Source organism: Meriones unguiculatus, chromosome 5, assembly GCF_030254825.1.
Source record: "Meriones unguiculatus strain TT.TT164.6M chromosome 5, Bangor_MerUng_6.1, whole genome shotgun sequence".
Classification (NCBI taxonomy): Eukaryota; Metazoa; Chordata; class Mammalia; order Rodentia; family Muridae; genus Meriones; species Meriones unguiculatus.
The window spans coordinates 117,664,010-117,691,941 of NC_083353.1; the positions used below are offsets into that span (position 1 = coordinate 117,664,010).

The 27,932-nt window shown below is 46.9% G+C and overlaps 1 pseudogene; it reads left to right on the forward strand.

Moving 5' to 3' along the window:
* Window positions 1-14,565: 14,565 nt before the first annotated feature.
* On the forward strand, window positions 14,566-27,784 carry LOC110543538 (uncharacterized; annotated as a pseudogene).
* Window positions 27,785-27,932: the final 148 nt, after the last annotated feature.

Here is a 27,932-nt window from a genome sequence, read left to right on the forward strand (position 1 = left end):
TCTATTTCCCCTTTTGAGTGAGATTTAAGCATCCTCCCTTGGGTCCTCTTTGTTACTTATCTTCTTTGGGTCTGTGAATTGTAGTGTTTTTCCTGTTCTGTATGGCTGAAATCTGCTTATAAGTGAGTACATACCATGTGTGTCTTTCTGGGTCTGGGTTGCCTCACTCAGGGTGATCTTTTCTAGTTGCATCCATTTGCCTGCAGATTTCATGATTTTCTGGTTTTTAATAGCTGAGTAGTATTCCATGGTGTAATTATACCATAGTTTCTTCATCCATTCTTCTGTTGAGGGACATCTACGTTGCTTCCAGATTCTGGCTATTACGAACAGAGCTACTATGAACATAGTTGATCAAGAGTCCTTGTACTGTAGAGTGTCTTTTGGGTATAAGCCCAGGAGTGGTATAGCTGGATCTCTCTCTCTCTTTCTTTCTCTGAGATGGGGTTTCTCCATGTAGCCTTGGCTGTCCTGAAACTCCCTTTGCAGATCAGGCTGGCCGGGAACTCACTGAGATCTGCCTGCTTCCTCACATGCTGGCATTAAAAGTGTGCACCACGACAGCCTAGAGTCATTTGTTTCTTAATCCAAGCAAACTGACAATCAAGAATAAGCATCACAGCAGAATTAAGCTAGCTACAGAGCATGTGAGAAGTTGCACATCATTAACCATCTGAGGACTTAAATGAAAACAATGAGAGAAGCCCCTGGTTTCTAGTTCTGCATGAAGAAGCTTAGAAGTTTCCAGTTCATTCTTGCAACAAACATCAAGGTGAACCAGCTGGAAACCATACAGCTCTTCTAGGCTGTGCAGAAGTGGCACACAGGGCAAAGACCGGCACTGGAGAGACAGCGGAGGGAGGGCAGGAAGCCATGCCTCACGCTAGCAGAGATTCAGGCCCTGCTTTTCCTACAAGGGAGCCGGAAACAGCAAACCTCAGCTGGGACTGACAAAAGTGCTGTGGACTGAGTGTGGTTAACTTTGTAGTTACTAACAGCAGTGGCAGCCACCAGGAAGGCAACCAGAGCTAGTGAGACTGGCCAGCCTCTGGGGACTTCCTCCAGTTTTCACAGTAACCACCACATGAAAACACTCTTTAGAACATCATAGGGAAGAGAAACAATTATATTAAAAAAAAAAATGACACCTCCCTCTACTCTCCCTAATGGATGTTTGTGCTCAAAAGATGAGAGGGGACCAGTGACTGGTATTTTATCCTACCTGACCAGGGACGTTTTCCTAATGGAGGAGGGAATTCTCAGCCTCAGCCCACTCTAGCTTTCTAGGAGGAAAAGGGAACTGTCTAGCCTCAGCTGTTCTAGCTAGCTGTTCCCTCCCATGAGAACGGAGCAAAGAAGGAAGAAACACCGAAAGTGCATGGTCAGAGGCAGGAGACCACCAACAACCCTTATCACATTCCCCTCTCCTCGCACCTCACCAGCTCGCTAAAGGTCAAAATCTGCTCCTCCTTTACCTGGCTGCCCTAGAAATAAGCCCCAGACATGGCAGAAGGAAAACATGTGATTTGAGAATAAAAATCACAGCTGGGTACCACCTCCTATTCATTGGATGACTATTTTCAAGCAAGCTGTTTTCCCGCTAAGAAGATGAAAGAATGTTAAATGTGGGTGAGAGTGTGGGGAAGTTGAAAGCCTCATACAACACTTGGAGAAGCAAAATGGTTCTCCCAACCCCCGAGGAAAACAGCGTAGTGAGTTTTCTAATATGGAAAATGGGACCTCTGCTATTATTTTAGCATGCAGCTCTCAAAATTCATACTTGCAATTGAGCTCATGATAGCAGTTCTGACAGTAGTAAGGATGAAATCTTTAGGGAAGCGATTAAGCCACAAGGAATCTCCCCTCATCGATGGATTAGGATTTTATAAATGGGATAAGCAAAATTCAAGACCTTTTCGCCCTTCTACCTATGGACACAGCACTTTTCTGTCTGCCTTTTTGTCCCTTCTACCATATAAGGATGCAGCATGGAGGACCTCACTGGACACTAAATGCCTGTACCTTGACCTTGGACTTGCCAGCCAGCTTCCAGAAGTACAAGAAATAATTTGTGTGCTGTGGTCTCCCAAAGAGACCAAAGATGACTGGAAGAGCTGTTTGAAAGCTGTTGTTCATGGATGTAGTGCTCACCTGAGCCAGAATGTGGAAGAGGTCATATTGTTCATCAGTAGATGACAAAATATGGACAAAATACCATGTCTACACAATGAAATACTGCTTGGCTTCAAAAGGGAAGAAATGCTGATGTATGCACTAATATGGAAAAACCTTGTGTTAGGTGAAAGAAGAGAGTCATACAATGATGTATGACTCATAGGAAGCACTTAGAAATGGGGAATTCATAGAGACAGAAAGGGAAGAGTGTCAGGGTTTGGAGAAGGAAAGAATGGGAAGTACCATCTGCAGGTGTGTAGATTCAGTTTTGCAAGATGATCATCAGGTTGGGGATACAGGAGCAGAGTGCTTGCCTATCACATTAAAGGGCCTGGATCCTCTTTCCACCCATTGCAGAAAGACAAAGGAATTTCTCAAGCATGCTGACACATGGCAATGATCCAAGGTAATCCATCCCAGGCTACAGGAGACCCTGTAAAAAAGAAACCACAAAACCTCTTTCATGACCATATAGGTACACTTAACAGTTCCATTTTGTCAGCCTGGTAATAGTGTTGTAAATTTTGTATTATAGACTTTTGGTTGGCTACAATAAAAAGTTTCAGCAGAGAGCTTTTGTAACTTGAGCATAGTACTCGGTGACAACAAATAAAAGAGCATTGTTCCTGACAATGCAGAAGGCTGTGTGGACAGTGTGTTCAATGGAATCTCTTCTCTTTGCTTCCCATCTATAAAACTGTAAAGTGGTTAGTCACTGAAGAAAGTCAGAGAACAGTGAAGACTGGAGAATGAGTGAGCATCGCTGATGAATGAGTGTAGAAATGCCAGTCTTCTGCAGTCTGCTGTTGTTTTTTAAATAAAATCCCAAATGTTTAATTTTGCCAATAAAGACTCAGGAGCCAGATGCTGGGGTGAAAGCCTGCTAGTTCAGAGAGACCAGGAAAGCACCCAGCTGATTCTCCTCAGCTGATGAAGGGAAGAGCCTTTCTACTCAGCTCTCATCGAATAAGGAGAAAGCCCCTTCCTACTCAGCTGATGTCCCAGAAGTCAAAAAGCCCTTTCTCCTTCTCCATGCCATCTTAGAAACCCTTCAGACTGGATGTCCCTCCTTTTTACTTCCTGTTCATCCTCTCTATCTGTCCTCCGGACTTCCTCTCACTCTCAAGGATTTTTTTTTTCCTATGTTCACTCCCTTTCAACTGGTTGCTTGCTCTGCCTCTTGACCTACGGTTGACTTGATTTACCATTTGTTTACAGAAACCTCTTGGGTTAAAGGTGTGCACTAGGGCTGAGCCACACAAGACACAGGCTTTTTCAGTTCACAATGTGATCACATGTCCTGCAACAGTCTGCCTCAGCTGGTGTTGTACCAGAGTCCTGTGCAAGCTAGTTCATTCAAATATGATTACAAAAGACTGAGCCCCACCAAATTTACATAATTGGGACACACTGCTCTCTTGGGCAAATTCTTAACCTCCAGTGGCTGTGAGTTATCTTTTCTTGGCTTTGCTTCTCATTAGTCAGACTCTAGTTGTTTTTTGTCTTGGTGTTTCATAGTTCCATAAAAATGGCCAGGTATGATATAATTCCATCAACCTATAATAAGGGCAGTGGAAAGGCTGAGACAGAAGGGTTACTTCAAATTCCAGGCCAGTCTAAGCTGGTTTAACTCTGCCTGGGCTACAATGTGAGAAACTGTCTAAAAAACATCACAAATAAATTAATGAACCCAGTGATTTTGTGTTTGTATATGGATGGGTAAGAACGGAATGAACAGTTATTTATATATGCAGGTCAAAACCGAAAAGCTATGCCTCTAGACACCAAGTGAAACTGCTAATTAGCATAATCCATTCAAATATCGAAGGCTCTTCTCTACCTTATTCTGTAGTAAAATTACACCAACAATTAGAAAGATTTCAAAATTGTGATAAAACAAAACATTGGCTGAAAGTTTTGCTAGTCCAGTTACAGGACTTTTCATCTGCAAACAAAAGTAGGTCAGGTGTTTTGTTTTCTTCACAGGAAATACCAACCACAAAGGTCCCCATAGAAACAGACCTTTGTAATTACACACAGCAGACACGCCAATCAGCATATTAATGGGTCAATAACACTTGCCTGAAGCCTGTGGGGATAGAAAGAGCTAAAATTCTCTCTCCGCCCTGTGTAGTGGCTGAGCGCTTTATCCCAGCACTCTGAGGAAGAGAAAGCGGACCTATACAGTGAGTTTCTAGCCAGCTTGGTCATTGTAATGAGTTTGAGAAGTCAAACAAGCAAGCAAACAAATGAAAACCCCAAACCACACACATACACACACAAAACCAGAAGCTCCCTTTCCCGGCCTGCTAATGGTGTTTTTTTTTTTTTTAAGGTAATATGTTTCATATAATTTTGTGTTATCAAAAACAAAGGCTGTGTTTGGTTTAAGACAGCCTCTGGGAGTTAAAAATCTGAGTACCTATTTTATAAAGCCATAGGGTTTTCTTTTTAGGCGGGAACCAGTTCAATCAGTTGTTGGTGAACATTTATTCATGTTACCCTCCATCTTACTTGTTGGGGGAGCATAGGCAAACGTAGGAGTCTGAAATTCAGGTGCATGATGGAAGGTTGACAAAGGCAGATACAAAGCAAAAAGGTACATCCCCGTAACTAAAAATCCAAGTTGGAGTACATGCTCATCCAGTGTTATACAGATAGTTGTGGTGTTAGGGATGGAGGAGAAAGTTAGAGAATTTACATAAAGCACAGACAGTCGGGAGCTAGCAGTCAGGAGGCCTTGTAATTATAATAGGTAGGAATGTTAAGCATCAGAATATTAATGGGTCAGTAACATTTGCCTGAAGTCTGGGGGAATAGACAGTTTTAATAATTCTCTTTCCTCCAGTTAAGAGTGACTTGTGCCCTTAATCCTAGCACTCTGAAGCAGAGGCCTCTAAATTGGAAGGTAGAAAATTACACAAACAAGTTTCTGTGTTATTTATTCATGGTGGATACACAAAACACATGCGTGGAAATCGTCTCAGAAGCCTCACATTTGCCTGTCATCGCTGAGGGAGCAAAATGGAACATGACTTTAGTTGTTAGGTGTACATTTGATTTTAGACGTTCACATTTTAGCCCGACACAACCTCGAGAATAAAGCATTGATAAGAGCCCTGTTACTTTTTACTTTCAACTATTCATATTTCTGTGTGAGTATGTGCACATGCGTGCAAGCGCATACAGAGGCCAGAAGAGGTACATGCCAAGTAACCATCCAGGTCCAAGGTCCCCGGATCTTGGCAGAAGCCAGTGTTAGGATTCTGAGCCCCAACTGTGAGACCCTTGTCTATGAAGTCTTGTTAGCAAGGCCCTGCACGTTGTCTTCTGTGACTGTAATGGCCTTTTATCTTTCAGCCTCCCTTTTCTGCTCTTTCTTGCCATCTTTCTACTGTCTTCTTTAATTTAATTTAATTAATTATTTAGTTAGTTATTACAATTTATTCACTTTGTATCGACTGGCTTTCTTTAACTGCCAAGCCTAGAATCACCCAGGAGACCCTGCCCAGGGCACACCTGTGAGGGGTTAGCTAGAGTAAGGCTAGCGTCTGAGAATGTGTTTGAGGGATCATCTCAGCAATGAAGAGTTTAATTTAGCCAGAATATAACTCCATTTTGAAATAAAGATTTTGACTGGGAACTGAATTCAGGTACCAGGAAATATCACAGAGTGTACACCTGGCAGAAAACAAAGTTAACTCTCCTAGCAACAGCCTGCAGGAAATAGAATAAATGCTTCATAGAAAATAGAGACAAACTCCCTGGCAATAATCAATGGGAATCGGTTAAAAATCGGGTGAGAAAATTCTCCCCAATGTTTCAGATATGGTTTAGAAAAATAGCCATTGTGATTATATGCCTTAGCCATTGTGATTGTGTGCCTCAGAAAAGGTCACCCTGCCCTCCTAAACTTTACCCAATTCTGTAACGCCAAGGCTTGTGCCCCCCTGCTTGCTGCCATGGAAACCCCCTGCTCACAGACTTTCCCTTTAAAAATCCTGTTCACTCAGAGCTCGGGGTCCCACTTCTCTACTGCTGCGCCAGTGAGACTTGGGTCCCGAGTTCGATCGCTCTCGTAATAAAGCTCTCTTGCAAGTGCATCGAGTTGTCTCCTGGTGGTCTCTGAGGGTCCCGTGAACCTGGCATAACAGCAACATTAATGGAGTTTGGAAGAGCCATCTTAACTGTCCGCAGGACCGTTCCTCGGAAGGATTCGGGGTTGAGGTACAGGAGAAGCGGGGAGGCGGAGGGAGAGGGGGAGGAAGAAGAGGGGGAGGAAGAAGAGGGGGAGAATGAGCCGTGCAGGCGCTCACATATTGACACTTCTCTGTTTCCTGACTGGACCTGATGTTCCTAACGGCTTCAAGCTCCTGCTCCCTTGACCACCATCCTGTGTGACCGTCAAGTGTGGACCAAAATAAATCCCGTCTTTCTTTAGTTTTTGTTGTCAGGATATTTTGTCAAAGCAACGAAAAACACAACGAAGACAACGAGCCTTATGCTCTCTCTAAAACAATCATGTTGAATTTTGCTCACAAACAGAATCTTTTGCCTTAAAGCTCTGAGGCCTGTCAACGTCCCGAACACCTTGCTTGCTCCAGTCAAGTCTAGGGTATGTCAAGATGGGCGGATACCCTGCACCTACCCCTGACAGGGAATCCTAAAACTGGGGTACAGGGTGGTCGTCGTTTGCTGGCGGGCTCCTTGAAAGAGCTGTGGCATGATGGGGAGGCCCGGGGAGAACCAGGAGTGTCAAGAAAGGCGTGGATGTTGAAGTGCAGGAATCGGCCTAAGAGCCTGGGCTTGAAGCAGAGGCGAACGCGGCCTTGAAGGAGCCTCCAATTCTCTGTTCCGTTTTAGAAAGGGAACTAGAGCTGTTTGGGAACTTGCGTCATCAAGGGCAAGCTTCAAATATGCAGTTAACAACCCCCAGCTCTCGCCGGTTCTGGTGGCGCAGGCCGGTAGGATTTGCTGAAGGAGGCAGAGGCAGGTGGATCTGGAGTTCGAGGACAGCCTGGTCTACACATTTTTTTTCTAAGTTTACCCAACACCCCCAAACAAAACTCCAACAGCCACAAAGACGCTCCTCATGCTTCTTCTATCCGGAACCTGCTGGGCCGCCTGCACCCCAAACCCGTACCAGCTCCCCCACCGCACAGGCGCCGCCCCCTCCCTGCAAGCCTTTGCCCGCGCTCACACGCTCACGCCCGACCCTCGCGCCTGCCCACGCACGGACTCCACGCCCCTCTGTCCGCACACGCTCCCCTCTCTGCAATCCGCCTGCTCAACCCTCCCGACCCTTAGGTTAGTCCTGCACGAGCGAAACTACGGGACCGGGCGCCACCGCTCGGAGCACGGACGCTCGCGGCGAAGAGTCTTCCTCCGCCCCGGAGCGTTCGCTCTTAGGCACAAGGCGAGCGGAGGGGTCGTTCGGCGTCCGCAGGGTGACCGCGTCGGGGGCAGGCGCGGTTGCGCAAGAGCGCGGTGGCTACTTGAGGGAAAGCGCGGAGGCTGCGTGCGGGCTGGAGAGATGGCTCAGCCGTTAAAGGCTAGGCTCACAACCATAAATATAAGAGTTCGGTTCCCAGCACCCACGGCTGTCTCTCCAGCCACCTTTTTTGTCCTGCGCCGCACCCGGACTCCCGCTGCTACAGCCACACTACCCTAAAGACAAACAAGTAAATAAAATGAAAATAAGAATTCCACGTCCCTCTTCTAAAACCGCAATTCACGTGTAATTCTCAACGCCCAGCCTTACCGACTTAGCTGTCCTGAAATTCTCAGTCTATTTCAATTAACTTTTTTAATTTTAATTATTTTTCTTCACAATTTCTTCATTATATATACCCATTGAAGCCCCCTCCCTCAACTCCCCTAGCCGCACCCTCCCTCCTTCTTCCCCTTCCCCCCTTCCCCTGGTCCAATGAAAGGGATTCTCCACTATTGGCATCTGCCCATAGCTTCTTAAGTCTCATAGGGACTCGTTGGATCCTCTTCGTGGCCTGGCAAGGCTGCGTTACCATGGATCAGTAATGAGAGAGCAGTCAACTGAGTTCATGATAGAGGCAGCCCCTGCTCCCCTCACTCGGAGATCCACATGGAGACTGAGCTGCTCACAGGCCCCATCTGAGCAGGGGGTCTAGATCCTCTCCGTGCATGGTCCTCCTTTGGTGCATCAGTCTGTGCAGGACGCCCTGGGCTCAGATCTTTTAGTTGTGTTGGTCTCCTTGTGGGGGCTCCTGTCCCTTCCATGTCCCTCTAATTCACCCCTCTCTTCTTCCATAAGACTCCCTGCACCTGCACATATTTTAGTATGTTTATCCTATCTCATAGGCCTATATAAGTGAGTATATACCATGTGTGTCTTTCTGCTTCTGGGGTACCTCACTTGGGATGATCTTTTCTAGATGCCACCATTTGCCTGCAAATTTCTTTTAATTGCTGAGTAGTTTTCCATTGTGTAAAAGTACCACAATTTTTGTATCCATTCCTCCATTGATGGACATCTGGTTTGTTTCCAGGTTCTGGCTATTACAAATAAAGCTACTACAAACATGGTTGAGCAAATGTCCTTGTTGTGTACTTGAGCTTCTTTTGGATATATGCTTAGGAGTAGTATACAGAAAGAGGACCCAGGGTAAGATGATCAATCCTCACTTAGAAAAACAAATGGGATGGACAGGGGAAGTAGGAGAAAACAAGTAACAGGAAAGGAGCCTACTGCAGAGGGCCTCTGAAAGACTCTACCTAGCAGTGTATCAAAGCAGATGCTGAGACTCATAACCAAACCTTGGGCAGAGTGCAGGGAATCATATAAAAGAAGGGGGAGTTCGTGTGACCTGGAGAGGACAGGAGCTCCACAAGGACAAAATATATCAGGGCACGGGGGCCCTCTATGAGACTGTTTTTTCTACCAAGGACCATGTATGGCTATGACCTAGAACCGCTGCTCAGATGTAGCCCATGATAGCTCAGTAACCAAGTTGGTTTTCCTAGTAAGGGGAACAGGGACTATTTCTTATATGAACTCAACGACTGACTGCTGTACCTCTCCCCTGCTCCGCGCCCTCCGAGGGAGGAACAGTCTTGCTAGGCCACAGAGGAGGACATGGCAGCCAGTCCTGAAGACGGCTGAGATACCTGATAAGCTAGGGTCAGATGGAAGGGAAAGAGGACCTATTCTAGCAGTGGACTTGGAGAGGGGCAGCGAGGAGATGAGGGAGGGAGGAAGGGAGGGGACTACGTCTGGGATACAAAGTAAATAACCTGTGATTCATATAAAAAAATACAAATTAAAAAAAAAAAAAAGACTCCCTGTGCTCTGTCCAAAGTTTGGCCCTGAGTCTCAACTCAGCATCTGCTTCTATTCCCTGTCGGGTGAATTCTTTCAGAGGATACTCTATAGGCGATTCCCAACCTGATTCCTCTCAGCCGATATTAGCCATATACTATAGGACAGCCATGTACAGACCTACAGAAGCTGAACACTAAGGAGGACCATAAGAAGGATGCTTAGACCTCACTCAGAACGGCAAACAGGGTATTAAAGCCAGCTTCAAACCAGCACCGTTCCCAGGGCTCAGACCCTCAAAGACACACAGCTCTCTGGCTGCTCTGCGCCTCTCTTCTGCCTGGTGTTGTTGACAGCAGCTTCAGGGCTCACTGTGTGGGGTCACAGGGACCCCCCAGCCAGAGGTCCGCATCCCACACACCCTCTGCCCCACACCCTGCACAGAACCTACATCCAACACCAGCTGACCGGTGAGTCTTCCCTTGTGGATGGCATGAATTCCTGGCTGCCCAATCGCCACATTCCTGCACCCAACACCAGGGTGAACCCTCTGGAAACCAAACTGCTCTTCTAGGCTGTGCAAGAGAGGGGAGGACAGATGGGACTGACTAGGTGAAAGCGCTCTGAGGCCTCATCACACTTCCTGCCCCTGCCCCTCAGCAGCGCCCTGAAGGTCTGTTCTGCAGTTCCTTTACCCGGGGCATCGTGTGTGGTCACCGAGGAAAAGCCCAGGCACTGGCCAAGCCAAGCAGGCGAGTGGAAGAGCAGGAGCAGGAGGAGGAGCAGGAGCAGAGGCCTGGCGAGTTCTGAGGAATCCAGGCGTGGACGAGCGGGAGTGCGCGTTCCGAGGTGACCAGCAGGGGGCGCGTGGCGGGAGGAGCCTTCGAGGCTCACGTCCTGGCGGTTCGCTGGAGTCGGGGCGGCTGGCGTCAGGCCGGGAGTGTGCGTGGGAAAGGCGAAGGGCGTCTAGACACGGCGGCCAGGGCGTCCTGTGGACGTCGTGCGCGGTTTTCAGCGCAGAATCCTGTCAGGAAGTTGACCAGGCCGTGACGTCATTGTACGTGAGGGATAAGTATTCTGAGAACAGCATCGGCTCCCGCCGGCTCTGGTGGTGCAGGCCGGTAGGATTTGCTGAAGGAGGCAGAGGCAGGTGGATTTCGAGTTCCAGGACAGTTTGGGCTACACTTTTTTTTTTTCCCGCCGCCGCCGCGAAAACCCTCGCAGCTACTTCACGCACTAACACACGGACATTATTAAAATCAAGCACATCCAAAGCCTCACCGCAAAGTCCTCTCCCTCATCCCGGTGGCTACCAGCATCCAGCTCGCACGAGCTCCCGCAGACACAGAGCCGCTTGTTCCACACTGCTGCTCTCTGGCCCTTCTTCATGCCTGGACTCACCCTACCCACCGCACTCCCCACCTGCCCTCTTCCCTACAGTCCTCCTGCCCAGCCACCTTAGAGTCCTCTTCTCTGGTCCTGCACACACGGGGCCTGCCCCTGACAGCAGCTTCAGGGCTCACTGTGTGGGGTCACGGGGACCCCCCGCCAGAGGTCCGCATCCCACACACCCTCTGCTCCACACCCTGCACAGAGCCACGGCTGTGTCCCTCCTGTCTGCCCTGTTCACTGGGCACCATTCTTCCCTCTTCTTGGTGCCTGGTGCATTTCTTCCTCCCCCAGCTGGTGACCCCACAGCCTCCCCTTCTCCTCCCCTCCTTCCTACACCTCCCTCTCTTTGATAACAACTGTCAGGCCTTCATGAGCACCTCAAGTCACCAGGACACATGTGTTCTCATCTTCCATCTTTCAAAGGCTCTTGGGCCGAGGCATCCTGCCCTGTTTACAGGCCTTTAGTGGTCTCTGCCATCCCCAGGCCCCTGTAGTTCCAGGGTCCACAGGCCGGGCAAGCCTTCCTGTCACGGCAGCCACCAAGCTTGTATGTTTACTGACCAGGCCCCATGTGTCTAGGCGGCCTTTGAGGAGGAGCTTTGTGCTGCCTGCTAGTGTTGAGGCCTCCTCCTGACTTTGCTGATGTCTGAGGCAAGCAGCCCTTAGGACCCCGGGCATCCAATGGGCTTCAGCAGCTGGAGAGCAGGGATGAGGCTGGCCCTGGTTCTCAGTGTCTCCTCACTCTGTGTAGGGGCTTGTGGGGGCTGATGCTAAAGGGCCCTCCTTATGGCTGAAGGAGCCCCGGCTAGTCATTGTGCTCTCTTCCCGATGGTGAGCGAGCAAGGCTGTTGTTTCTACCATCTGCTCATGAGGCCCACGAATTCCCTCCTACAACCCTGCATGCACATCCCGCCGGCCAAAGTGCCCCACGATGATTAGGAATGCGGCCCAACACAAAATTGTAACTTATTTAAAATACAATGGTTTTATGCCCTACCTCCCAGCTTTTAAAAATCTTTTCTTCCTGATTTCTGTACACTCTGTTCTTAAAAATTTATATTTTAAAATGATTCTGTAAGTTCTTATGTAACGATTTATTGAATTTGCTTATTGGGTTTACTTCTTTAATCATTTTAACTCTCTGTTTCTTATTTTATCTCCTTTTAGACTAATAAAACAGCAAGTCTCATTTTAAATTGGTATGAATCTTTACATAAATTCAAAGTTATGTTTTTACAACAGGCAACCTATAGGACTCAAACCTGGTTCAAAATAATTTTCATGTGATACTAAAATATCAAGGTTATAAAGGTCTATTCAGATGAGCAAACTATTTTAAAATGTATGTCTAACTGCCTATGTTCCTGAATGTATGTCTAACTTACCAGTTCCTGAAGGAATGAATAAATGCTTTTCTCCCACCTGTGATCTGGGTTGGTTGGCCACTAGGCTTTCTGGCCAGTGGATTTGGCATAACAGATTGAAATAGAATTTTAAAGTTGTTGTTGTTCTGTGCTGTTCTACTATGTTGTTGGTTCTAATACTCCTGTCTCAGAAGTTACTAAATATGAGTTTTTGCCTAGATACCCTAAAACTATATGATATATTCATTTGTTTACAACATTAAAACTTGGTCATTATGTTCTGTCTTCACTCTCAAAAAGGTTAAAAAAAGCTGCCTTATAAATATGTTTAGTCCTGTTTGCTAAATTATAGCCTTAGACTTTTATAAGCTATTGACTTTTGTTAAAACAAATTATACAGGAAACTGTTATACTCTTTTTACGTACTGTTTGTTCTTTTTAAGGCTCCAACTTAACAGGGAAAAAGCCTAAAGTCCTAATATTTAATAGTTAACAAATGCAAGTTAATAGTCATCTTATAGATGATCAAGTCCTCTAACATGTCCAAAAATGTATTTATAGACCTAAAGATGCAACACACTGCCAAATTAACTAAACGGTTGAAGATGGTCCCTGAACCCCCATCCAGGAGCTGGTAAAAATAATTTTTAAAGCTGGAAAGGAGCCTTCCCAATAGGCTCAGCTACAGCACAATGCTATGCTCCAGGCCTTGTCTGCTGCTCTGAGGCTGTCAGTCCTGCCGAAGAAACAAGAGGTCTGCAATGCCCCATCATTCTGTGTGTGTGTGTGTGTGTGTGTGTGTGTTCTAGCCTAAGTCAACTCTGCCAGGTAACTGTTTCAAATGCAGCCAGAAGGACACTGGTCCCAGGCTGTCTCAACAAGCCATGGCCTGCGTGCTGGCAGACTAGCCTCTGGAAGTCAAAATGCTCCTGTGCAGACTTGTCCTCTGTGTCCAGCCATGAGGCTCAAACAGCACAAGAGCCACAGATACGTTCAGCCTTTGAGCTCCTTGGCCTGGCAGAGGACAAATGGCTCCTAGATTCAGTGACCTCACCAAGCCCAGGCAATGCTGAAGGTCTGTTTTAACCTCACACTTGGGTCCCTTGGTCAGATTGCCAACCTCTGTCACAGGAGGCTTCAGGCTTCTCAGTCCTCCTCATATTCAGGAGACCAGGCCTTAATCCTCATTCCTAGAGCTGCTACTGTCAGGTGTAGTCAGAGTCTACTTGATTACCAGACTCAAAGAGCAGGTGTCAGATGTAAGCTTTTATCATTCCTTCAGCTAAAGGACAACAAATGTTCACAGCAAAATCTCGCCTATGTCTCATGAGAAATAAGTGGATTTGAGGCCTAAGGATACAGAAGTTTGAGTTATGAGGTCTAAGAAAGTGTTTTAAGGTTGGTAAAGGCAAGCTATATGAAGGAAAGCTTCTAAGAAAATGTTTGAAGGCCTAAGATGGTATTTTAAGGTTGATAGATGCAAGTTCTGAAGGTTAGAATGTCTAAGGTTATTTAAGGAATCCCAAATAAATAAAAATGCTTCATATTTCCTCCTGTTGTTTTGCTACTGTTGTATTAACTGTCCAGAGCTCTGACATTATCACCTGAGCTCTGATTTATTAATATAACTCTGATTAAAAAAACCCATTCCACTATATGATCCATTATCATGAATCTAAGATCAAGATTTTAAATCTCTTGGTTTGTCTTTTAAGCATAGAGTTAAAAGTTATTTGTCATTATGCTAAATCCCGTCTTCTGGAGACAGGGAAGCAGCTTCTCTTCCCTGATCTGTAATCCTACTCAAGGTCAAGATCAAGTGAGCCTTTGCCCCTTCTGCTTCACAGAAGGCTTCTGCCTTTCCAGAGCTCACCTCAGAGAGTGTTTATGCTGTTAACACAGAGGTGTGTGTGTCCTGCCTTTTCTGCAATGTATATTTCACTGCAGATTACAATGGTGACGCTAACACATTTAAAGTTTATGTCCTTTGTACAACCTAAAACTTAAAGTAAACAAACAAAACTCTTGAAAGCTGCAGGAAATCCACCTGAATCCAAAGCTCAGGTCGAATGGAATTTAGATAAGTACTATCAGCCTCTTGCCTATATCGGAGGATGGGGTTCCTCTCCCTTTCCCTGGTTTTGGACCCCCCTTTCCTGGCCGCCTGATTGCTACATTCCTACATCCAACACCAGCTGACTGGTGAGTCTTCCCTTGTGGATGGCATCAATTCCCGGCTGCCCAATCGCCACATTCCTGCACCCAACACCAGGGTGAACCCTCTGGAAAGCAAACTGCTCTTCTAGGCTGTGCAAGAGAGGGGAGGACATAAGGGACTGCATGGGTAAAGAGCGCTCTGAGACCTTATCACACTTCCTGACCCTGCACCTCAGCAGCGCCCTGAAGGTCTGTTCTGCAGTTCCTTTACCGGGGGCGTCGTGATTGGTCACCTAGGAAAAGCCCAGGCACTGGCCAAGCCAAGCAGGCGCGTGGAAGGGCAGGGGCAGGGGCAGGGGCAGGGGCAGGGGCAGGGGCAGGGGCAGGGGCAGGGGCAGGGGCAGGGGCAGGGGCAGGGGCAGGGGCAGGGGCAGGGGCAGGGGCAGGGGCAGGGGCAGGGGCAGGGGCAGGGGCAGGGGCAGGGGCAGGGGCAGGGGCAGGGGCAGGGGCAGGGGCAGGGGCAGGGGCAGGGGCAGGGGCAGGGGCAGGGGCAGGGGCAGGGGCAGGGGCAGGGGCAGGGGCAGGGGCAGGGGCAGGGGCAGGGGCAGGGGCAGGGGCAGGGGCAGGGGCAGGGGCAGGGGCAGGGGCAGGGGCAGGGGCAGGGGCAGGGGCAGGGGCAGGGGCAGGGGCAGGGGCAGGGGCAGGGGCAGGGGCAGGGGCAGGGGCAGGGGCAGGGGCAGGGGCAGGGGCAGGGGCAGGGGCAGGGGCAGGGGCAGGGGCAGGGGCAGGGGCAGGGGCAGGGGCAGGGGCAGGGGCAGGGGCAGGGGCAGGGGCAGGGGCAGGGGCAGGGGCAGGGGCAGGGGCAGGGGCAGGGGCAGGGGCAGGGGCAGGGGCAGGAGAGTCCTGGCGAGTTCTGAGGAATCCAGGCTTGGAGGTGCGCGAGTGCGCTTTCCGGGGTGACCAGCAGGGGGCGCGTGGCGGGAGGAGCCTTCGAGGCTCGCGTCCTTGCGGTTCCCTGGAGCCGGGGCGGCTGGCGTCAGGCCGGGAGTGTGCGTGGGAAAGGCGAAAGGCGTGTAGACACGGCGGCCAGGGCGTCCTGTGGACGTGGTGCGCGGTTGTCAGAGCAGAATCCTGTCAGGAAGTTGACCAGGCCGTGACGTCACTGGAGATGACGGATAAGTATTCTGAGAACAGCATCGGCTCCCGCCGGCTCTGGTGGCGCAGGCCGGTAGGATTTGCTGAAGGAGGCAGAGGCAGGTGGATCTCGAGTTCCAGGACAGCTTGGGCTACACTTTTTTTTCCCCGCCGCCGCAAAAACCCTCGCAGCCACTTCACGCACTAAAACACGGACATCATTAAAAATCAAGCACATCCATAGCCTCACCGCAAAGTCCTCTCCCTCATCCCCGTTGGCTTCCAGCTCGCACGGCCTAACGCTAAAGGCCTCCCTAAGGTGAAGGACGCCCAGGCCTGAGCCCGGCCAGTCCCCGCGCTCTCTTCCCCACGGTGAGCGAGCAACGTGCTGTTTCCACCCTCTGCTCCTGCGGCCCCCGAGTTCCCCCCACAACCCCGCGTGCACATCCCGCGGGACCCGACGTGCCCCGCGTGATTAGGAATGCGGCCTACACGGAATCGTAACCTACTCAAAATAGGATGGTTTTATGCGTGCGTGCGTGCGTGCGTGCGTGTGTGCGTGTGTGCGCGCGTGTGAGTGTGTGTGTGCGTGTGTGTGTGTGTGTGTGTGTGAGGTTTTTTTGTTTTGTTTTGTTTTTAGCTCAATACTGTGTTTCTTAACGAGCGGACTCTGAGTGACAACATCCTGTCCCAGGGTCCACAGTTTGGACCTGACTGTTTGCACCCTCGCTCCTCACTGTGTCAGGACTGAAGGCAGGACGCTGAAGCAGTGGCCTGGTCCTTGCTGGAGCCTCATGGACACTCACCCCTCCTCACTCCTGCAGGCTTTCCAACACTGGCTCTCAAAGCCTCTGATCTCTAAGGCCCGACTTCCCAGCTTCTAAAATCTTTCCTTCCTGATTTCTGCACACTCTGCCTTAAAAAACATATATTAAGATGATTCTGTAAGTTCTTATCTAACGATTTATTTAATTTGCTTATTGGGTTTACTTCTTTAATCATTATTAACTCTGTTTCTTATTTTATCTCCTTTTAGACTAATAAAGCAACAAGTCTCATTTTAAATTGGTATTAATCTTTATACAAATTCAAAGTTATGTTTTTACAACTTGCTACATATAGGACTCAACCCTGGTTCAAAATAATTTTTATATGATGCTAAATTGTCAAGGTTATAAAGGTCTATTCAGATTAACAAGCTAATTTAGAATGTATGTCTAACAGCTTATGTTATTACCAGTTCCTGAATAAATGAATGAATAAATGCTTTTCTCCCACCTGTGATCTGGGTTGGTTGGCCACTAGGCTTTCTGGCCAGTGGATTTGGTATAACAGATTGAAATAGAATTTTAAAGTTGTTGTTGTTCTGTGTTGTTCTACTATGTTGTTGGTTCTAATACTCCTGTCTCAGGAGTTACTAGATACGAGTTTTTGCCTAGATACCCTAAAACTATATGATATATTCATTTGTTTACAACATTAAAACTTGGTCAATACATTCTCTCTTCACTCTCAAAAAGGTTAAAAATCGGTGCCTTATTAATATGTTTAGTCCTGTTTGCTAAATTATAGCCTTAGACGTTTATAAGCTATTGACTTTTTTAAAACTAAATTATACAGGAAACTGTCATCCTCTTTTTTTCGGTCTATGTTTATTTTTTGTTGTTGTTTGTTTGTTTGTTTTTTTAAGGCTCCAACTTAACAGGGAAAAAGCCCAAAATCCTAATATTTAATAGTTAACAACTGCAAGTTAATAGTCATCTTATAAATGATCAAATCATCTAACATGTCCAAAAATATATTTATAGACCTACAGATGCAGCACACTGCCAAATTAACAAAACGACTATAGATGGTCCCTGAACTCCCATCCAGGAGATGATAAAAATAATTTTTAAAGACAGAGAGGAGCCTTCCCAATAGGCTCAGCTACAGCACAAAGGTATGCTCCAGACCTTGTCTTCTGCTCTGAGGCTGTCAGTCCTGCTGAGGAAACAAGAGTCTGCAATGCTTCATCCTGTGTGTGTGTGTGTGTGTGTGTGTGTGTGTGTATTCTAGCCTAAGTCAACTCTGCCAGGTAACTGTTTCAAATGCTTCCAGGAAGGAGACTGGTCCCTGGCTGCCTCAACAAGCCATGGCCTGCGTGCTGGCAGACTGGCCTCTGGAAGTCAAAATGCTCCTGTGCAGACTTGTCCACTGTGCCCAGCCATGAGGCTCAAACAGCACAAGAGCCACAGACACTTTCAGACTTTGAGCTCCTTAGCCTGGCAGAGGACAAATGGCTCCTAGATTCAGTGACCTCACCAAGCCCAGGCAATGCTGAAGGTCTGTTTTAACCTCACACTTGGGTCCCTTGGTCATATTGTCAACCTCTGTCACAGGAGGCTTCAGGCACCTTCTCAGTCCTCTTCATATTCAGGAGACCAGGCCTTAATCCTCATTCCTAGAGCTGCTACTGTCAGGTGTAGTCAGAGTCTACTTGATTACCAGACTCAAAGAGCAGGTGTCAGATGTAAGTTTTTATCATTCCTTTAGCTAAAGGACAAGAAATGTTCACAGCATTGTCTCGCCTATGTCTCATGGGAAATAAGTTGATTTGAGGCCTAAGGATACAGAAGTTTAAGTTATGAGGTCTAAGAAAGTGTTTTAAGGTTGGTAAAGGCAAGCTATATGAAGGAAAGCTTCTAAGAAAATGTTTGAAGGTCTAAGAAGGTATTTTAAGGCTGATAGATGCAAGTTCTGAAGGTTAGAATGTCTAAGGTGATTTAAGGAATCCCAAATAAATAAAAATGCTTCATATTTCCTCCTGTTGTTATGCTACTGTTGTATTAACTGTCCAGAGTTCTGACATTTATCCCTAGAGCTCTGATTTTTTTTATTAATTACAATTTATTCACTTTATATCCCAGCTGTAGCCTCTGCCTTCATTCCCGTCCAATCCCACCTTCCCTCCCTCTTCTTCTCCTATGCCCTTCTCCGAGTCCACTGATAGTGGAGGTCCTCTTCCATCTGACCCTAGCCTATCTGGTCTCCTCAGGACTGGCTGCATTGTCTTCTCTGTGGCCTGGTAAGGTTGCTCCCCCTTAAGGGGGAGGTGATCAAAGAGCCAGCCACTGAGTTCATGTCAGAGACAGTCCCTGTTCCCCTTACTGGTGACACTTGGACACTAAGCTGCCATGGGTTACATCTGTGCAGGGGTTCTGGGTTATCTCCATGGATAGTCCTAGGTTGGAGTATCATTCTCAGAAAAGACCCCTGGGCTCAGATTATTTGGTTCTGTTGCTTGCTTTGTGGAGCTCGAGTCCACTCCAGGTCTTTCTATCTCCCCCTTCTTTCATAAGATTCCCTGCAGTCTGCCCAAAGTTTGGCCATGAGTCTCAGCCTCTGCTTTAATACCCTGCAGGGTAGAGTCTTTCAGAGGCCCTCTGTGGTAGGCTCCTGTCCTGTTCCCTTTCCTCCCTCTTCTGATGTCTATCCTTAACCATGTTCATAGCAGCTTTATTTGTAATAGCCAGAATCTGAAAACAACCCAGATTTCCCTCAATTGAGGAATGGATACAGAAATTGTGGTACATTTACACTGTTGGTATAATGTTCTTTTGGAATGTATACACCTTACTCTTGTTTCATTCAAATGCTGATTTCTCTCCCCACTCTCTGGTTTCAATCCAGACATTGCATTGTGATACTTATTCTAAGCATCACCTGTCTCAAGTTTGTGTAAACAAGTCAAAATAAAACAACCAGCCACAATGTTGAGCAATGGAGAGGAAGGAGTAAGAGGGAGAAGGAAGGAGCTGGAGGACAGGTGGAAGGGGGAGGCAGAGGAGCAGAGCTGGGAGAGAGAGGCTGGAGGAGAAGTCTTGGACCAACGTGGAGAATGAAACGGACCTCAGATTTCACAAAACGCAAGTATAATGGGTGAATCAAAATGTTAGGAAACTATGAGGGCTTGCTTGCAGGTTTGGGATGGAGTAACTATTGCCCAGCATTGTGTTCTAGGTTAACCAAATAAATCACAGTCTCTATGTGGTGATTTGGTTATACAGCTGTTTAGGATTAACAGCAGCGTTACCAGAAGATATATCAATAGTAAATATTAAGTGATAAAACAACATACGTGGGACATTTACAAAATGGAATACTACTCAGCAATTAAAAACGAGGAAATTGTGAAATTTGCAGGCAAATGGTAGGAACTAGAAAAGATCATCCTGAGTGAGGTATCCCAGAAGCAAAAAGACACACATGGTATGTACTCATTCATAAACAGATATTAGAAATATAATATAGGATTAACATACTAAAATCTGTCCACCTAAAGAAGCTAAGCAAGAAGGAAGACCCTGGGTAAGATGCTCCAACCTCATTCAGAAAGAGCTCTGATTTATTAATCTAACTCTGATAAAAAAAAAATTCCACTATATGATCCACTATCATGAATCCAAGATCAAGATTTTAAATCTTTTTTGGTTTGTCTTTTTATGTCTTTTGTAAAACTTAAAACTGAACCAAAGCAAAAAATAATTCTTGAAAGCTGCAGGAAATCCACGTGAATGCAGCGCTCAGGTCCAATGGAATCCAGATAAGTACCACCAATCAACAGCTTCTTGCCTATCTCAGAGATTGGGGTTCCTCTCCTTTTCCCTGGTTTTGGACTCCCCTTTCCTGGCCTCCTGATTGCTACATTCCTACACCCAACAGCAGCTGACTGGTGAGTCTTCCCTTGTGGATGGCATCAATTCCCGGCTGCCCAATCGCCACATTCCTGCACCCAACACCAGGGTGAACCCTCTGGAAAGCAAACTGCTCTTCTAGGCTGTGCAAGAGAGGGGAGGACATAAGGGACTGCATGGGTAAAGAGCGCTCGGAGGCCTCATCACACTTCCTGACCCTGCACCTCAGCAGCGCCCTGAAGGTCTGTTCTGCAGTTCCTTTACCCGGGGCGTCGTGATTGGTCACCTAGGAAAAGCCCAGGCACTGACCAAGCCAAGCAGGCGAGTGGAAGAGCAGGAGCAGGAGCAGGAGCAGGAGCAGGAGCAGGAGGAGGAGCAGGAGCAGAGGCCTGGCGAGTTCTGAGGAATCCACGCGTGGACGTGCGCGTTCCGGGGTGACCAGCAGGGGGCGCGTGGCGGGAGGAGCCTTCGAGGCTCACGTCCTGGCGGTTCCCTTGAGCCGGGGCGGCTGGCGTCAGGCTGGGAGTGTGCGTGGGAAAGGCGAAGGGCGTGTAGACACGGCGGCCAGGGCGTCCTGTGGACGTGGTGCGCGGTTTTCAGTGCAGAATCCTGTCAGGAAGTTGACCAGGCCGTGACGTCACTGTCCGTGACAGTTAAGTATTCTCAGAGCAGCGTTAGTTCCTGCCGGCTCTGGTGGCGCAGGCCTGTAGAATTTCCTGAAGGAGGCAGAGGCAGGTGGATCTCGAGTTCCAGGACAGCTTGGGCTACACTTATTTTCCCCGGCGCCGCCGCGAAAACTCTCGCAGCCACTTCACGCACTAAAACACGGACATCATTAAAAATCAAGCACATTCAAAGCCTCACCGCCAAGTCCTCTCCCCGTCATCTCTGTTGGCTACCGGCTTCCAGCTCGCACGAGCTCCCGCAGACACAGAGCCGCTTGTTCCACACTGCTGCTCTCTGGCCCTTCTTCATGCCTGGACTCACCCTACCCACCACACTCCCCACCTGCCCTCTTCCCTGCAGTCCCCCTGCCCAGCCACCTTCTGTTCCTCTTCTCTGGTCCTGCACACACGGGGCCTGCCCCTGACAGCAGCTTCAGGGCTCACGGTGTGGGGTCACAGGGACCCCCCCAGCCAGAGGTCCGCATCCCACACACCCTCTGCTCCACACCCTGCACAGAGCCACGGCTGTGTCCCTCCTGTCTGCCCTGTTCACTGGGCACCATTCTTCCCTCTTCTTGGTGCCTGGTGCATTTCTTCCTCCCCCAGCTGGTGACCAAACGGCCACCCCTTCTTCTCCCCTCCTCCCTACACCTCCCTCTTTTGATGACAACTGTCAGGCCTTCATGAGCACCCCTCAAGTCACCAGGACACATGTGTTCTCATCTTCCATCTTTCAAAGGCTCTTGGCCTGAGCCGTCCTGCCCTGTTCACAGGCCCTTAGCGGTCTCTGCAATCCCCAAACCCCTGTAGTCCCAGGGTCCACAGTTTGGACATCACTCTTTTGCACCCTTGCTCCTCACTGTGCCAGGACTGAAGGGAAGGACGCTGAAGCAGTGGCCTGGTCCTTGCTGGAGCCTCATGGACACTCACCCCTCCTCACTCCTGCAGGCTTTCTAAACACTGGCTCTCAAAGCCTCTGATCTCTAAGGCCCTACTTCCCAGCTTTTAAAAATCTTTTCTTCCTGATTTCTGTACACTCTGCTCTTAAAAATTTATATTTTAAAATGATTCTGTAAGTTCTTATCTAACGATTTATTTAATTTGCTTATTGGGTTTACTTCTTTAATCATTATAAACTCTCTGTTTCTTATTTTATCTCCTTTTAGACTAATAAAGCAACAAGTCTCATTTTAAATTGGTATGAATGTATATAAATTCAAAGTTATGTTTTTTCAACATGCTATATATAGGACTCAACCCTGGTTCAAAATAATTTTTATATGATGGTTATATCAAGGTTATAAAGGTCTACTCAGATTAACAAGCTAATTTAGAATGTATGTCTAATTGCCTATGTCCTTACCAGTTGCTGAAGGAATGAATAAATGCTTTTCTCCCACTTGTGATCTGGGTTGGTTGGCCACTAGGTTTTCTGGCCAATGGCTTTGGTATAACAGATTGAAATGAATTTTAAAGTTGTTGTTGTTCTGTGTTGTTCTACTATGTCGTTGGTTCTAAAACTCCTATCTCAGGAGTTACTAGATATGAGTTTTTGCCTAAATACCCAAAAAGTATATGATATATTCATTTGTTTACAACATTAAAACTTGGTCATTATGTTCTCTCTTCACTCTCAAAAAGGTTAAAAATTGCTGCCTTATAAATATGTTTAGTCCTGTTTGCTAAATTATAGCCTTAGACTTTTATAAGCTGTTGACTTTTTATAAACTAAATTATACAGGAAATTGTTATCCTCTTTTTACGTACTATGTTTGATTTTTTTAAGGCTCCAACTTAACAGGGGAAAAGCCCAAAGTCCTAATATTTAATAGTTAACAAGTGCAAATTAAGTCAGTCATCTTATAGATGATCAAATCCTCTAACACGTCCAAAAATATATTTATCGACCTACAGATGCAACACACTGCCAAATAACTAAAGGGCTGCAGATGGTCCCTGAACCCCCAACCAAGAGTTAGTAAAAATAATTTTTAAAGCCGGAGAGGAGCCTTGCCAATAGGCTCAGCCAGAGCACAAAGCTATGCTCCAGGCCTTGTCTTCTGCTCTGAGGCTGTCAGTTCTGCTGAGGAAACAAGGGGTCTGCAATGCCCCATACTGTGTGTGTGTGTGTGTGTGTGTGTGTGTGTGTGTGTGTGTGTTTTCTAGCCTAAGTCAACTCTGCCAGGTAACTGTTTCAAATGCCGCCAGGAAGGAGACTGGTCCCTGGCTGCCTCAATAAGCCATGGCCTGCGTGCTGGCAGACTGGCCTCTGGAAGTCAAAATGCTCCTATGCATTCTTGTCCTCTGTGTCCAGCCATGGAGGCTCAACCATCACAAGAGCCACAGACACTTTCAGCATTTGAGCTCCTTGGCCTAGCAGAGGACAAATGGCTCCTAGATTCAGTGACCTCACCAAGCCCAGGCTGAAGGTCTGTTTTAACCTCACACTTGGGTCCCTTGGTCAGATTGCCAATGTCTGTCACAGGAAGCTTCAGGCACCTTCTCAGTCCTCCTCATAATCAGGAGACCAGGTCTTAATCGTCATTCCTAGAGCTGCTACTGTCAGGTGTAGTCAGAGTTTGCTTGATTACCAGACTCAAAGAGCAGGTGGCAGATGTAAGCTTTTATTATTCCTTTAGCTAAAGGACAACAAATGTTCACAGCATAGTCTCTCCTATGTCTCATGGGAAATAAGTGGATTCGAGGCCTAAGGATACAGAAGTTTAAGTTATGAGGTCTAAGAAAGTGTTTGAAGGTTGATAGATGCAAGTTCTGAAGGTTAGAATGTCTAAGGTGATTTAAGGAATCCCAAATTTTAAAGAAGTGCTTCATATTTCCTCCTGTTGTTATGCTACTGTTGTATTAACTGTTCAGAGTTCTGACATTTATCATCTGAACTCTGAATTTTTATTTATTACAATTTATTCACTTTATATCCCAGCTGTAGCCCCCTCCATCATTCCCTCCCAATCACACCTTCCCTCTCTCTTCTACTCCCATGCCCCTCCCCCAGTACACTAATAGTGGAGGTCTTCTTCCTCTTCCATCTGACCCTAGCCTATCAAGTCTCCTCAGGACTGGCTGCACTGGCTTCCTCTGCGGCCTGGTAAGGTTGCTCCCCCCTCAGGGGGAGGTGATCAAAGAGCCAGCCACTGAGTTCATGTCAGAGACAGTCCCTGTTCCCCTTACTGGTGACACACTTGCAGACTGACCTGCCTTAGGCTACATCTGTGCAGGGGTTCTAGGTTATCTCCATGGATGGTCCTTGGTTGCAGTATCAGTCTCAGAAAAGACACCTGGGCTCAGATTTTTTGGTTCTGTTGCTCTCTTTGTGGAGCTAAAGTTCCCTCAAGGTCTTTCTATCTTCCCCCTTCTTCCATAAGATTCTCTGCATTCTGTCCAAAGTTTAGCCATGAGTCTCAGCATCTGCTTAAATACCCTGCAGGGTAGAGTCTTTCAGAGGCCCTCTGTGATAGGCTCATATTTTGTTCCCTGTTTTCTCCCTCTTCCAATGGCTATCCTCAACCATGTTCATAGCAGCTTTATTTATAATAGCCAGAATCTGAAAACAACCCAGATTTCCCTCAGTTGAGGAATGGATACAGAAATTGTGGTACATTTACACTGTTGCTATAATGTTCTTTTGGAATGTATACACCTTACTCTTGTTTCATTCAAATGCTGATTTCTCTCCCCACTCTCTGGTTTCAATCCAGACATTGCATTGTGATACTTATTCTAAGCATCACCTGTCTCAAGTTTGTGTAAACATGTCAAAATAAAACAACCAGCCACAATGTTGAGCAATGGAGAGGAAGGAGTAAGAGGGAGAAGGGAGGAGCCAGAGGACAGGAAGAAGGGAGAAGCAGATGAGCAGAGCTGGGCAAGAGAAGGTAGAAAGGTCTTGGAAGGATGTGGAAAATGAACCCGTCCTCAGATTTCATAAAACACGAATATAATGGGTGAATCTAACTGTTGGGAAACTATGAGGGCTTGGAGGTTTAGGATGGAGTAACTATTGCCCAGCATTGTGTTCTAGGTTAACCAAATAAATAAATCCTAGTCTCTGTGTGGTGACTTGGTTATACAGCTGGTTAGGATTAACAGCAGCATTACCAGAAGATATATCGATAGTAAATATTAAGTGATAATACAACAAATGTGGTGCATTTACACAATGGAATACTACTCAGCAATTAAAAATAAGGAAATCGTGAAATTTGCAGGAAATGGTAGAAACTAGAAAAGAACATCCTGAGTGAGGTATCCCAGAAGCAGAAAGACACACATGGTATATATACTCACTTATATAGCCCTATGAGATAGGATAAATATGCTAAAATCTGTACATCTAAAGAAGCTAAGCAAGAAGGAGGACCCTGGGTAAGATGCTCAAACCTCATTGAGAAAGAGCTCTGGTGTATTAATTTAACTCTGATAAAAAAAAAAAAAAAGCGTTCCACTATATGATCCACTATCATGAATCCAAGATCAAGATTTTAAATCTCTTTTGGTTTGTCTTTTTATGTCTTTTGTAAAACTTTTAACCAAACCAAAACATTTGTTGTAAGCTACAGGAAATCTGCCTGAATCCAAACTTTGGGTCAAATGGAATCCAGATAAGTACCACCAAACAACAGCCTGTTGCCTATCTCAGAGATTGGGGTTCCTCTCCCTTTCCCTGGTTTTGGACCCCCCTTTCCTGGCCTCCTGATTGCTACATTCCCACACCCAACAGCAGCTGACTGGTGAGTCTTCCCTTGTGGATGGCATCAATTCCTGGCTGCCCAATCCCCACATTCCTGCACCCAACACCAGGGTGAACCCTCTGGAAAGCAAACTGCTCTTCTAGGCTGTGCAAGAGAGGGGAGGACATAAGGGACTGACTAGGTGAAAGTTCGCTCTGAGACCTTATCACACTTCCTGACCCTGCCCCTCAGCAGCACCCTGAAGGTCTGTTCTGTAGTTCCTTTACCTGGGGCATCGTGTGTGGTCACCTAGGAAAAGCCCCAGGCACTGGCCAAGCCAACTAGGTGCTTGGGAGAGCAAGCGCAGGAGCAGGAGGCCTGGCCAGTTCTGAGGAATCCACGGGTGGACGTGCAGGTGTGTACTAACTACGAAGTTAACCATACTCAGTCCACAGCACTTTGTGAGTCGCAGATGAGGTTTGCTGGTTCCAGCTCCCTTGTAGGAAAAACAGAGCCTGAATCTCTGCTAGCGTGAGGCATGGCTTCCTGCCCTCCCTCCGCTGTCTCTCCAGTGCCGGTCTTTGCCCTGTGTGCCACTTCTTCTGCACAGCCTAGAAGAGCTGTATGGTTTCCAGCTGGTTCACCTTGATGTTTGTTGCAAGAATGAACTGGAAAGTTCTAAGCTTCTTCATGCAGAACTAGAAACCAGGGGCTTCTCTCATTGTTTTCGTTTAAGTCCTCAGATGGTTAGTGATGTGCAACTTCTCACACGCTCTGCAGCTAGCTTAATTCTGCTGTGATGCTTATTCTTGATTGTCAGTTTGCTTGGATTAAGAAACAAATGCCTCTAGGCTGTGGTCTTGCACACTTTTAATGCCAGCACGTGAGGAGGCAGGCAGATCTCAGTGAGTCCCAGGCCAGCCTGATCTGCAAAGGGTGTTCCAGGACAGCCAAGGCTACATGGAGAAATCCCATCTCAGATAGAGAAAGAGAGAGAGATCCAGCTATACCACTCCTGGGCTTATACCCAAAAGATGCTCTACCGTACAAGGAAGGACTCTTGATCAACTATGTTCATAGAAGCTCTGTTCATAATAGACAGAATCTGAAAGCAACGAAGATGTCCCTCAACCAAAGAATGGATATGGAAACTATGGTATAATTACACCATGGAATACTACTCAGCTATTAAAAACAAGAAAATCATGAAATCTGCAGGCAAATGGATGGAACTAGAAAAGATCACCCTGAGTGAGGCAACCCAGACCCAGAAAGACACACATGGTATGTACTCACTTAAAAACAGATTTCAGCCTTACAGAACAGGAAAAACATACTACAATTCACAGACCCAAAGAAGATAAGTAACAAAGAGGACCCGAGGAAGGATGCTTAAATTTCACTCAAAAGGGGAAATAGAGGAGCAGCAGAATTGTTTGAAGAGAGGGAACAAGTAGGAGAGGGAGCTCAGAGAAAAAGGAGGATAGTAATCACACACTATTGCAGTTTTTCATTCCCCAGATCTGAATGGTTATTGTTGGGAGATGATTTTGCTCATGCCTGGCCTTCCCATATTGCTGTAGTTGTATCTTTGAGGTGTCCATCAGCTCATTGAGTGCCTATGTGCTGACTAGTCATCTTCAGAATAATTTTCAAAAACTCTTCCTGAAGAAGCTCCTACAATTGGGATGCTTTAATTTGTAAAGCATTCTGTTGGAGTATTGTCTGGTGCTTTGTACTTGTTAATTGCTTGCCCCCTGAGGTTCTTACTGTTTCTGAGCAAACTGTCATGGACCCCAAGTTTTGCTGTCTAACCTTGCCTAGGAAATGATTCCTGGCTCTTCCCGCCATCTTTCCCCTTCATCATCACGGTGCACCCATCAGTTGCTCTCAAGAGCATCAACAATGCTGAGAAGAGAGGCAAACGCCAGGTCCTCATCAGGCCATCCTCCAAAGTCATCTTACAGTTCCTAACTGTGATGATGAAACATGATTTCGTTGGTGAATTTGAGATCACTGATGACCACAGAGATGGGAAAAATGTTGTGACCCTCACAGGCAGGTTGAACAAGTGTGGCGTGATCAGGCCTAGGTTTGATGTGCAACTAAAAGACCTAGAAAAATGGCAGAACAATCTGCTCCCGCCTGGTCATTTCAGCCTCATTCAGCTGGCATCACAGACCATGAAGAAGCAAGACAAAAACACACAGGAGGGAAAATCCTGGGATTCTTTTTCTAGAGATGTAAAACATAACTAAAAAGCTTCTATGGACTGTGCAAAAAAAAAAAAAAAAAAAAAAAAAAAACAAAGAAAGAAATTATTCCTGATTGGCTGATTAAAGGCCTAAACCTGGGCTGGGACAGGAAAATCATGGGAATCATGGGAA